Source organism: Lineus longissimus, unplaced genomic scaffold (genome assembly GCF_910592395.1).
Source record: "Lineus longissimus unplaced genomic scaffold, tnLinLong1.2, whole genome shotgun sequence".
NCBI lineage: Eukaryota > Metazoa > Nemertea > Pilidiophora > Heteronemertea > Lineidae > Lineus > Lineus longissimus.
The window spans coordinates 22000-33986 of NW_027020281.1; positions in this window are offsets into that span (position 1 = coordinate 22000).

Consider the following 11987-nt stretch of genomic DNA (forward strand, 5'->3'; position numbering starts at 1 on the left):
CAATGACCCGTATTCTAGAACCCTCCTTTAAATAGACCTAAAGTAAGCCTTAATAAAGGCTACCTTAATCTAGGAGTTCCTTTAATAACGGCTCCCTAAAGAAATGGTATTCAAGAACCACACTTTAACCTCCCTTACGTTAAGGTCGACCTTTACCTCATGGTTTGTAAAGGGTGCCTTTAAATAAGGGACACTTTCCACAAGGCTCGCTTTATCCTATTTAGGTTACAGTGTGCGGTAACAGTGCGTTCCCCAGTGTTTCATACAATGGGAGGGAGTATTTTTTCCCTCTATAATTTGAGATGGGAGAAACCCCCCCCCCCCCCCCATTAAAGTACAGAGTAACTTTTTTAAAAAGGACTTTATTGAAAAATCCCAACAACTTTAGCAGTTAATATAGGGCACTTAGAAGCACAATATGGCATTTTAGAGGCCAGAAAACATTTTAGGATGGGTCAATTAACAATCTTTTGTAGGGGGTTGGGGCCCCTACGGCGAAATCCTGGGGGAAACCCTGGTCCCGTGTAATAATCAATTAGTACACTGCTGTTAATTTCTGCTGCCATTGTTATATTATGCAGTTGTCTTATGAAGTATAGTATGCAGTTCATTGGGTAGAGTGACTGTGGTTTAATGACAAAATACACTGAAGGAAGCGTCATTAGTTAGTGAACCAGACTACATTTATCTGTACCATGAGGTAATTAGGCCCAGTACAGATAGCACCACTAATTACATGCTATGATGCACTATGGGCATCACTTCTCCTGAAGAATAAATTAGAACATCTAAATGCGTTTATCGAGATCTGCAAAAGTGTTCATGAGAAGGCGTTCTCCAGGCGTGGTGTTGAAAGACTTGAAAAGGGCCTAAATATTTCACATCAAGAAATATAACCTAGTCTTTACTTGGATATCTGTACATTGCAACATTATCCCCCCCCCCCCCAAAAAGCAATGTCCGCCATGCGTGGCATTCACCCATCGCTAAGATATCAGAAGATATCCATGCACACTGGCTGCTCAAGGGAGACTAAAGGTTACTCTGGACCAACCTTTATTTCAAAGGCCTCCTTACAGCAAAATGATAAAGGAAGGTTCTTGAAATGGCAAAGGATTCCTTTAGTCAGAGATAAAGGTTGCTTCCTGAAATTAAATTCAGCTAAAGGTTGACTTAAAGTCTATCTCAGTGCTAAAGGAGGGCTCTAGAATACGGGCCATATTATGCGAACCGAATAAATGATCTGTGGCTCTTACGCTGTTGTGTTTTTTTTTTCATGTAGCTGCATAGCTCAGGGCGCGGTATACGGACGAGGCACGTTACCATCATTATCTAGTTTTCGGTCTTCACTATACCGACTAGCACATTTGCAGTATCGCAACAAGAATGCTTTAAAATGTCTCAATATCATACCTGATAATAAGCAAATTATAAAATCGGGGGGGGGGGGTCAATCTTCATAATCGACTTACATCACTGGAGAGAGAACTTTCAGCACTTTTACAACATTGCCAAACCTTATCAAAACCAGCATAATGACTGCGGCGAAATCGCCGTGAGTATTAAAGAAATAAAAGTACTTTTAACTTACCATCGAACTGATGCTTTCTGTTGGTCCGAAAGGTATAAATGAGGTCTTGTTTTAATCGAGGGATCCATAATCACAGATGACAGAGAAATCAAGAAAATCCCATGTTATCCAATTCTTTTAGGAAGTTGTGTAGTTCAAATTTAGGTTAATGGGTTTTTGCCGTATGATACGATGTGTTATGATACGCCTAGCATTAACCATTTCGATTTTCTTCGCACATTCCATAGAAACAAAGTAATGTTCGCCGTTTTCAGGGCAAACGGCGCAACGAAGCAAATTTTCACCAACTCAATAGTACAACTACTTGAATAATTTGACTGATTCCCAAACATTAATAACAGCTCACCAATTGTACATATCGACAGGGCTGTCTTCTTCGGATTGAAAGCCAGGACCAGACAATTGCACCAAATTGGTACAAAAACTGGCCCTGCAATGGTGGGTGTTGGTAGAAGGGGGGGGGGGGCTTATCTTCTGTGACATGATTTTGTGAGATTCAAATAGCGTTAGTGAATAATGAGAGTTTCTGACAGCTTTCAAATGAGTTTAGCCAATACTTCAATATGTCTCACATCCTAGCATTGCACTGGTAGTGCCACTATCGTCACTAGTCGCACTACCGGTAATTACAGGGTCAACATTTTTGGATTCAGAACAAAGACCAGTTTCAAGTAGAAATGATTTCTTTTTTTGTATCTTTGGCATGTCATTATCAGTAGGCCTACTGTTGAGGCACAACCATTCTCTCGCACCTTGAAAAATGACAAAGCGTGCATTGTTCAAAATGTACCAGCGACATTTTCATCGTGTTGTGTATGCTTTACCCTATATATGTATATCATTTTTTTCTGAACCCGTTTCTGTACAGATTTCCTTCAGGATGAAAATAAAATTGACAAGCCAATCTGCATCTTAGGAACAAGCAGTAGGTATTTGCGGAGGTGTTGGAACCGAAGTACTATACTGAAAAGATAATCTACTCTTGAGTAATGTGCACTAGCTTCATTAAAGGTCGGTCCACACTGGTAAACCTCTGTTTGCAAACATGACCAACACCAAACAGCACTTAACAGGTCTGCGATGTTTTTGACATGTTCATTCTTCATGTATGCTTCATGTATGCTGAAATTTGCCAACAATCAGCCAATCAGAGAATATCTTTAGTAATCATGAGATTTACTAATTGTAATTGGACAAACATCATGCAGCGTAAAAAAAGGAAAGAGTCCGGGGATTTGAAGAGACTGTAAATTTGGAATAAGAGCAACATGACAATTACGAGAAACATGAGAAACCCACCATATGGTGACATTCAAACCCTATGGCTTGCAGATAACCGGTAAAAAATCACTGCTTGGCCTCACAACAGTTGAAGACCATTTAAACTTGGTATTTTAAGGCCTATTTTTATTGACAATTGTGGCCCTTCCATAATATTTGGTTGAAACTACTAGGCGAACTCGCATAAGTTTTTGAGGACATTTTGAGGTTAGAATTGCCCTAGTCATGAAACAAGTATATATGCGTGGCTGATTTCTTTATTAGGCCCCATGGAAAGATTATATTTTATCATTCCCGCCTGCATAATCTTTTCTGCTCTCACCAAAAAAATAAATGTAAATTTTCCTGATCAAATTTGTACCTTCATGCACAAAGACATCGCTGTAATTTATGTTACTACTAGCCATGCTCCTGGCACCTTCCATTTTTTAGTGTAGCCTATATATGTAATGACGATCTGAAGTGCAACTTTGGTTAAATTCAGTGTGTTTCGTCTGAAGAGAAAAATACTGAATAACATACTGGAGGTGAAAAGGATGATTAACTAATGTTTTTTATAGGGCTTCAATGTAGAATTATCGCAAATAGGGGAAATGGGTGAACATGTATCGGTCATTGTCAATAAACCTTTTGATTATTCAAAATGTAACTCTGTTACTGGATAGTTATTATTATTAGTTTTTGGTCTGGGGATTGGATGACATGCCCCTTTTTCTGTCAGAGTGTAAAGAGTGCTAGGCCTTGATTTATATCTCAACCCTTCAGATGTAAACTGATGGACCTATAGGCTATAAGCAAGTGTAGGCTATAATGTGGACACATAAAGCGTTGACATTTCACTCATCGATGTGACAGTGATCATAGTCCCCCCTGGAGCTATAGACCGCTTTCTATTGCAACAACAGATAAGGCGCGGCGCTCTTTGGTCAGTGATTATGAGACTATCCCTAACCACGGCCCTTGACAATACACTGGCATTGTTTTGGGACTCGGCCTACTATCCCTAGTAGGACTAATATCTCGACCACATCGGTTTCCCCAGTTCCGTTTATATATGGTATATATGTATACTTTTTTGCACGGCTGAAAAGGAGGTTGTCCACTTAGTTGACACTTGCAATGTCTCCCTTCTTGATTGTGATGGTTTAGAATGTCTTGGTCCATGCATAATTTTATGGCTTGTGCTGTGATCTTATAGACCTGCGCGGTGAATTGGGGACCCACCCCTGAAAATGGACTGCACTTTTCCCTGCCCTGGTCTGCTCCCTGCCTTGACGCCCTGCTTTGCTCCCTGCCACCGCATTCCCGGTTAAATACGACCCTGTGATTCAGACTACCACTGGGGGTTGCCCTCCAGCTCCCTAATTGTACAACCATAGCTTCTATTTACTGTTCCATGGGAAACGGCTGAGGTGTACAAGTAGGAGTATTATGAGAAAATTTCCCAACAAGGGATGGGATTTCCTTCCTGTGTATAGACTCCGTGACAAAATACGAATATCAGTTGCATGGAAAGCTGGAATCGAGTAGTAGTGATGAGAAACATTAAAACAGAGATGACCTAACTTTAGGTGGACAGTGTTTGACAACACCCAAATTTGAATGCAGACATGACGGCACCATGCAGCTCTCAGATGACAAAACTCTGATATACATTGTATTTTTCAACATAATATTTCGTACTTATCATTGCATCACTAAGAATCAGCGATGGATCCCTTTGAAATATTTACAATCAATATAATACCAAAAATAGATCTATTTTTTATAATACTTAGTGCAAAATTTACTTGAATTTAATGCAAAGAAAGCGAAGTAGGCCTATAAATAGTCCAAAAGTGTGGCGTTTTTTTGGGACACCCAATATGTGATTTACTGGATAAATCTTAGATCGTGTTTGAGCTGTATAAATTTTCCTGGGAGAACCACTTTAAACAAGAATCCCTGCATTTGAAAAGGGGATGACCGAGTCTGTAAAAAATGTTTTCTCGTCGTCTCCTCGGTGCACGTGTTTAGTTAGCCTTGCTTTATAGTCTATTATGATAAAGAACCTATTTTACCGCATATCTCCAGGTCTGGAATGAAACTTAACTTCATTCATTATACTCGACACTGTGCGGACAAGCTCGTCTGGAGTGAAATTTCCCATAATGCAACTTAACCACATGACAACCGTATGACATTATAATACCCGGCACTGTGTGGACGAGCTGAGTGGACACCGAAAGCTAGGGAGGCGATTACTGCAGGCTGATTTGATGAAGCTGGACTGATAGATTTACGTCCAGTCTTGAAGACGTTGGTGTTCCATGAATCTGATGGGAACATGGTAAATCTGAAAGCATGGCAGATCAATGTGGAAGCATGGACCATTTTGCGGGGTTGTGGAGATGTGTGCTGGAGGGGGAGGAGTGATGAGAATTGCGATCGAATAACCGGGTTCCACATTGTTGGTGTAAAGACGAGGTATATACGGTCATTTTAGCATGAAACCAAAGAGCTTTGAACAAGATGGCATACGCAATAATCTTTTATTGTAATATTCTGGACGGAAGGGAAAGAAAAATCAATATGTTTCGGATGAAATTGTGTTCAATAATCCATTACATGACAAACCTATGCAACTTGTAGTGAATGAAGACAGCACTATGGTCGTTATTTCTAACATGAAAGGAGGCACAAAGGTTTCTTCTTTTCAATTGCTGAATGCTCGCGAGAGGGGGTTCACGGCTTTGAAATATGACCCTTTAAATATTTTGTTTACTCGACAAATAATCATAGACCTACATGGTGTTTGCGCTTAGCAAATTTTTTGATTGGCTGAGGTCATGGCTTGGGGTTTAAAAACGGTTGGGTGTGTTGGTGTTCCGCTTTTACCATGGTAACACAATGATTTGTCCACCCTGCAAGATGTTGAATAATTCGTAACACAAGACTTGAGGGAGAGGGAACCCCCACTCCGGTGAATTACCCCTCTTTTATTCCTCATATATATTTGTGAACAATAGTAAATGGCATTGATTGTGAGATGAAGCTTTTCGCCGATGATGCAATCAGTGCCAATTCATACTTTGATCCAACCCACTGATGGTTTTAGAACCCTTAATCTAGACCTCCAAAAACTTGATGCCCGGTCTAAATCATGGAGATTACAATTTAACATTCCGAAAACTGTGTACTCTGTTATCTCAAAACGTAAAACTAGGCAGGCTCATCCTGACCTCTTGTTGAATGAACATGCACTTGAGGAGGTTACCTCTCACTAATAATATCAAATTTTTATGTTCGGTCAATTTCAACTAAGGCTATGAAACGTGTGAGTGCGTTGAAACCTCAACACAAGCTTCCAAGGTCTACACTGGAATGCATTTAGTTCAGTTTTATTAGACCGATTCTTGAGTACGGCTCCGTAGTTTTCGATGGTATATATGAGTCAAGCCGCATCTGATCAGCTAGAAAGAGTCCAGAGAGAGGCAGCAATCATCTGTTCTGAGGCATATCGACACACCTCCCACAGTAGGCCCTCTTACAAGAGTTAGGGCGGGACCAATTATTATGTGAAAGACGAAACGTTGCAAAACTGAAAATAATGTACAAAATCGTGAACAATAATGCACCAAATTACCTCACAATCACCTTTTACCTCTCATGAATAGACCTAGGCACTACAACCTTCGCAATAGAAATGATATTGGTGTACCATACACTCGATTGAGGTATTTTCAAAATTCCTTTGTTCCGTCTACCATAAAGGTTTGGAACTCACTTCCACCAGATATTGGAGCCAGCCCCTCTCTTGACTCTTTCTCGGCAAAGACTCAGGCCATTTACAAACGGAATAAACTATTTTCTGCGCCCACTGGCTCCGTAATCGGAGCAAGACTGCTTTCAAGGTTGCGTATGGGCCTAACTCCCATAGGAATAAGTACAACTTCATCAACCATAGTCGTTGTCCAAGGTGTGATTTTTACAATGAAACACTTGAACATTTCTTTTTAACGTGTCCAGCTTATGCTGCCCCCAGAATCAAACTATTCCAGGACATAGCCAAAGTTATCAGTCCAGATGTCCATTTTTCTTTTATAATCCCTACTTCACAAATTGATTAGAAAGGACTTTCTAAACCTAATTTTATACGGTTCAATAGACGAAAAGTTTGAAAAAAATGAATGGTACTCAAAATTATCTCATTAGACTGATTGTCCCCAATGAATTCTCATACACCCTGCACTCTAAAAAATCAGGGGTGAAAGTAGTTATTTTTCCCACTATTTTCAGCAGTAAACCCGGAAATTACTACTAAATGATAATCAAGGCTCTGTTTTACTATTTTACAATTGTTTCAGCATGTTCAATTAACTATTCTGATGTAGTTAACTGATTTGACCAATCAAAGTTGTCTATTTCTAAAATAACTATTTTTTAGTAAGGGTGTCAACCAATCAGAGCCCTCCTCACAGTTAATTAATTCAGAAAAAATTATTGCGAGTCGTCGCCATCTTTTTCTCCGAGTCGGACGCGTTTTCCCCTGGACATCTCACACCAGTAAAGGATGGAAAAGCACCTAAAATCATGGGTATGGATGATTTTTGTTACCGTTTTTTTTTTGGTAATACTAGTAGTAGCACCCGCTGCTAATCGAGGACCCCCTGTCCCCCGCTCCCCGCCGCCGCCCAAACCACTAATTAGGAATAGTAACTTTGACAGACAACTATCTAAAAGTAGTAAAAAATTACTATTTATGTGGTTACAGGAGAGGAGGAAGATTCAACGATTACCACGAGGAAATAGTAAACTTTGAAAAACAACTATCAAAAGTAGTGGGTCACTTATACCAATACGCATCATTTCCTGCCAATTTAAGTCACAGAAAGGTGATTTTCTAAAAAATACAACATTCATCAATATTGGATGGGGCATGGAACACAAGGGGTTGACTAGGTTTTGCCCGGCAATTGTGCCGAATAGTGCCGAATGCTGTGTTTTCATCAAATTATCCCATTAATTGATGAATACCAATCAACAAGGTCAGAGATAACCACTTTTCTTCTGTATTCTGGTGTTCATGAAATAGCCCCAATATAGGGTCTGCGGACGTGCCTGTATTTTTTCACACGGTTCCAAACAAATCAATGATTTTGGTCTTTTATAACCTCACGCATCTTTCCTGCCAATTTAAGTCTGGCTCAGTATTCACTGTCGCAGGGCGAGTTCCCAAATTACTGGAGAACAAATTTCTTAACTCCAGTCCATCAAAAGGGGGATGCCCAGGAACCATAATTATAGATAGGGATTATGCTGTTGGCAGCCATCTTGGGAAACTATTCTGTATCTTGCACAAACGCCTGGTAGAATTTTCCAGTAAGCATAACCTCATACCAAATAACCAGATTGGATTCAAAAAGAGATCACGTACTGCAGACCACACATCCTCACCCTCTAAACTCTTATGCTACTCAGTGGGCCAAAAAATATCTTTTCTGCTGTTTTGTGGATTTCAAAGCTGCCTTTGATGTATCAAGAGAGGCTATACATCATCTACAAATATTGTTGACAGCTGATATTGGTGGTAATTTCTTAAATACAATAGAGCCTATATAATAATGTAAATCTGTCTATCAATACTAAAAATAGCCCTTTCAAACAAAAGTGGGTGTAAGGTTGCATATTGAGTCCCCTACTCTTTAACCTCTTTACTAGCGACATCCCAGAAATCTTTGATGACTGATAGTTGTACGCAATAATATAAACCTTGCTTAATTATCTAATCCGCCCTGTCCTACTGTATGGTTCAGAAGTGTGGGGCCCCTACTATACCCAGAAGGAATGAGTGAAGACAACTTTATATCCAAATGTGACTCTCTACCAGCAGAAAAAATACTACGGTAGTGAAATTTTGTAGATATCTCCTTGGTGTCTGCCAGAATTCTTCTACTTTAGCCGTGTGAGGTGAACTTGGTCAGCACGGACTCCTAACTACTGTTTAACCTCACTCTGTGAAATCATGGAAATACTGGTTCTTAATCTGTGATTCTGACCCGTCTTCTCTCGTTAGTCAAGCTTATCAAACTTCTTTAAGACTGCCCAGCATAGGCTGGGCTAGTCACATCAAACATATGAATGTGTTCAACTTTAGTGAAACTTGGGGGAACCAAGGGTCACTTTATAAAACCAGAGATATACTTTTCATGAAGAAAATTACTCAAAAGAAATTCGAAAATAATTGGTGAACACTTATCAATCCCAGAACAAACTAAGGTCTTACAAATTATTTAAACATAATTTTATGATTGAAAATTATCTAATCTACTCCGACATTAATAAAAGAAAATAATTCACTAAATTGAGAACTAGTTCACATAAATTGAAAATTGAGACGGGAGGCACTCCAAGCCCAAGACACGACTAGAAAATAGACTCTATCCCAACTGTAATTTGCGGAAGATTGAAGATGAATACCACTTCCTGCTACACTGTAGGCCTACTTAAAACCATCAACAACGGCTGTCACTATTATCGAAACTTGAAGAATTTACCACATTCAGAAAATGTCTGATGATGTTTGTTTTCCTTATGGGATATAATAAAGGTGACCACAAAATATTTAAATTCATTGATTTTGTGAATGACAGTTTCTTATTACGGGTTAACCGTCTTAGTTTGAGGATCTGATATAGGCCTATTGATTGTCTACCGGTATGTCCTGTAATTATGCCTGTCTCGTTTCATCTTATACAAGTGCTCTTATCTTTTTATTGTTACAATTCCATGCACACATATTGGAAAGCAATAAAATAATTTGAATTTGTTTCTTTGGTGAGGTGAGCCGAGGGTGGCGCTGTTGTGCAGTTCGTACCAAGCCCCGGGTTTAAGGTTGCCGCGCCGTGGTTGGCGCGAGACTGCCGATTTAAAAGCTGAAGGTGCCCGCCCCCCCCCCCCCCCCCCCCCTGGAAAAAGTGTCCGGGCCTATTGTATTCTGACAGATTAAGGCATATGATATAATATATAGTTCTATTGAGGAGGCGATGACCGTCAATTGCACAGCGCATAATATAGAATCCTTTCTTCTCGGACATTTTATTCTAGTTTATTTTAAACATCTACACCGATGAATAGGGAAAAAATGTCCTCCATGATGTCTGTTCAAACATCATAGCCAGGTCATCCAGAGACTCTGATGACGGTGTACAGGGGAAACACTGTCCTCTATGAGCTCTGTCCACAAACGTAACAGCCAGGTCATCCAGAGGCTCGGATGACGGTGCACAGGGGAACCATATCCTATACGAGGCCTGTCCAACGTCACAGCCAAGTCGGCCGCCCAGAGGATGACGGTGTTTAGGGGAATAGTCCTCCATGCACTCTTAGAAATAAAGGTTTTTCAGCTCTTGAAAAACCTTTAATGGTTTTTCAGCCAACACAAATATGGACCCCGTAGAGGTTTTTCAAGGAAGTGAAAAACCCTTAAAGGTTTTTAACGATCTCAAAAACCATTTAGGGTTTTTCATTTTACCAAAAAACCTCTACGGGGTCCATATTTGTGTTGGCCAAAAACCCTTAAATGGTTTTTCAGAAGCTCAACAACCTTTATTTTTAAGAGTGTGCGGCATCCGAATATCATAGCCAATTAGACATCCAGCGATACGGATTTCGGTGTAGAGGGGAAACATTGGGCGATATGAATAAAGACTAGCAAATGCTTTTACTCCGGTTTTGTACAGAAAGGCCTAGTGTAAATGTACATGAAGATTTAGATAAAAGCATTTGCTAGTCTTTATTCATATCACCCATTGTCTTTTATGAATCATGTATGTCAAAAGGTCACAGCTTCGTCATCCAGAGACTTGGACGAGAGTGTATAAAGGAAATATATATTAAATATAAAAAAGGCCGGTTTAAAGTCACAGCCACGATGACGGTGTTTACGCAATGAGGTCTGTCCAAACGTCACAGCCAAGTCAACAAGAGACATGGATACAGTTTATGCGGGAAACATAGTCCTCTATGAGGTTTGTCCAAACGCCACAATGCCAATATAAGTCATTCCGCAGAGACTTGGAGGACGGTGCATAGGGGAAACATGAGTTCTGTCAAATTAACGCCATCAAGAGACTTGGACGAGGGTGTATGAGGAGAAATATGATATTCTATGTGAGGCCGGTCCAAACGTCACAGCTAAGTCGCCCAGGAGCTAGGATGACGTCACTAGTCCAAACGTCACAGCCACGTCATTCGGCAGAGAAATGAATGACTGTTTATAAGGGAAATATTGTCCTCTATGAAGTCATTCTAAACGTCACAGCCTTGCAAGTCCTTCTGCAGCGAGACATGAATGACTGTATCAAGGGGAAACATTGTTCTCTATGAGATCAGTCCAAACGTCACAGCCAAGTCATTGCTGAGACATGAATGACTACATTATTATTTGTCCTCTATGAGGTCTGTCCAAACGTCAAAGCCAATATGCATGGGAGAATTGTCATCTTTGAGGTCAGTCCAAACGTCACAACCAAGTCATTCTGCAAAGACATAAATGACTGTATCAAGGGGAAACATTGTCCTCTATGAGATCAGTCCAAACGTCACAACCAAGTCAATGCTGAGACATAATGACTGCGTATAAAGGGGAAACATTGTCCTCTATGTGATCAGTCAAAACGTCACAACCAAGTCATTGCTGATACATAAATGACTGTGTATAGGGGAAACATTGTCCTCTATGAGGTCAGTCAAACGTCACAACCAAGTCATTGCTGAGACATAATGACTGTAGGGGAAATATTGTCCTCTATGAGGTCCAAACGTCACAACCAAGCCATTATGCAGAGACATAAATGACTGCGTATAGGGGAAACGTTGTCCTCTATGAGATCAGTCCAAACGTCAAGTCATTGCTGACACATAAATTACTGCGTATTGGGGAACATTGTCCTCTATGAGATATCAGTCAAAACGTCACAACCAAGTCAATGCTGAGACATAATGACTGTGTATAGGAGAAACTTTGTCCTCCATGAGGTCAGTCCAAACGCACAACCAAGTCATTCTGCAGAGACATAGTGTATAGGGGAAACATTGTCCTCTACGAGGTCAGTCCAAACGTCACAACCAAGTC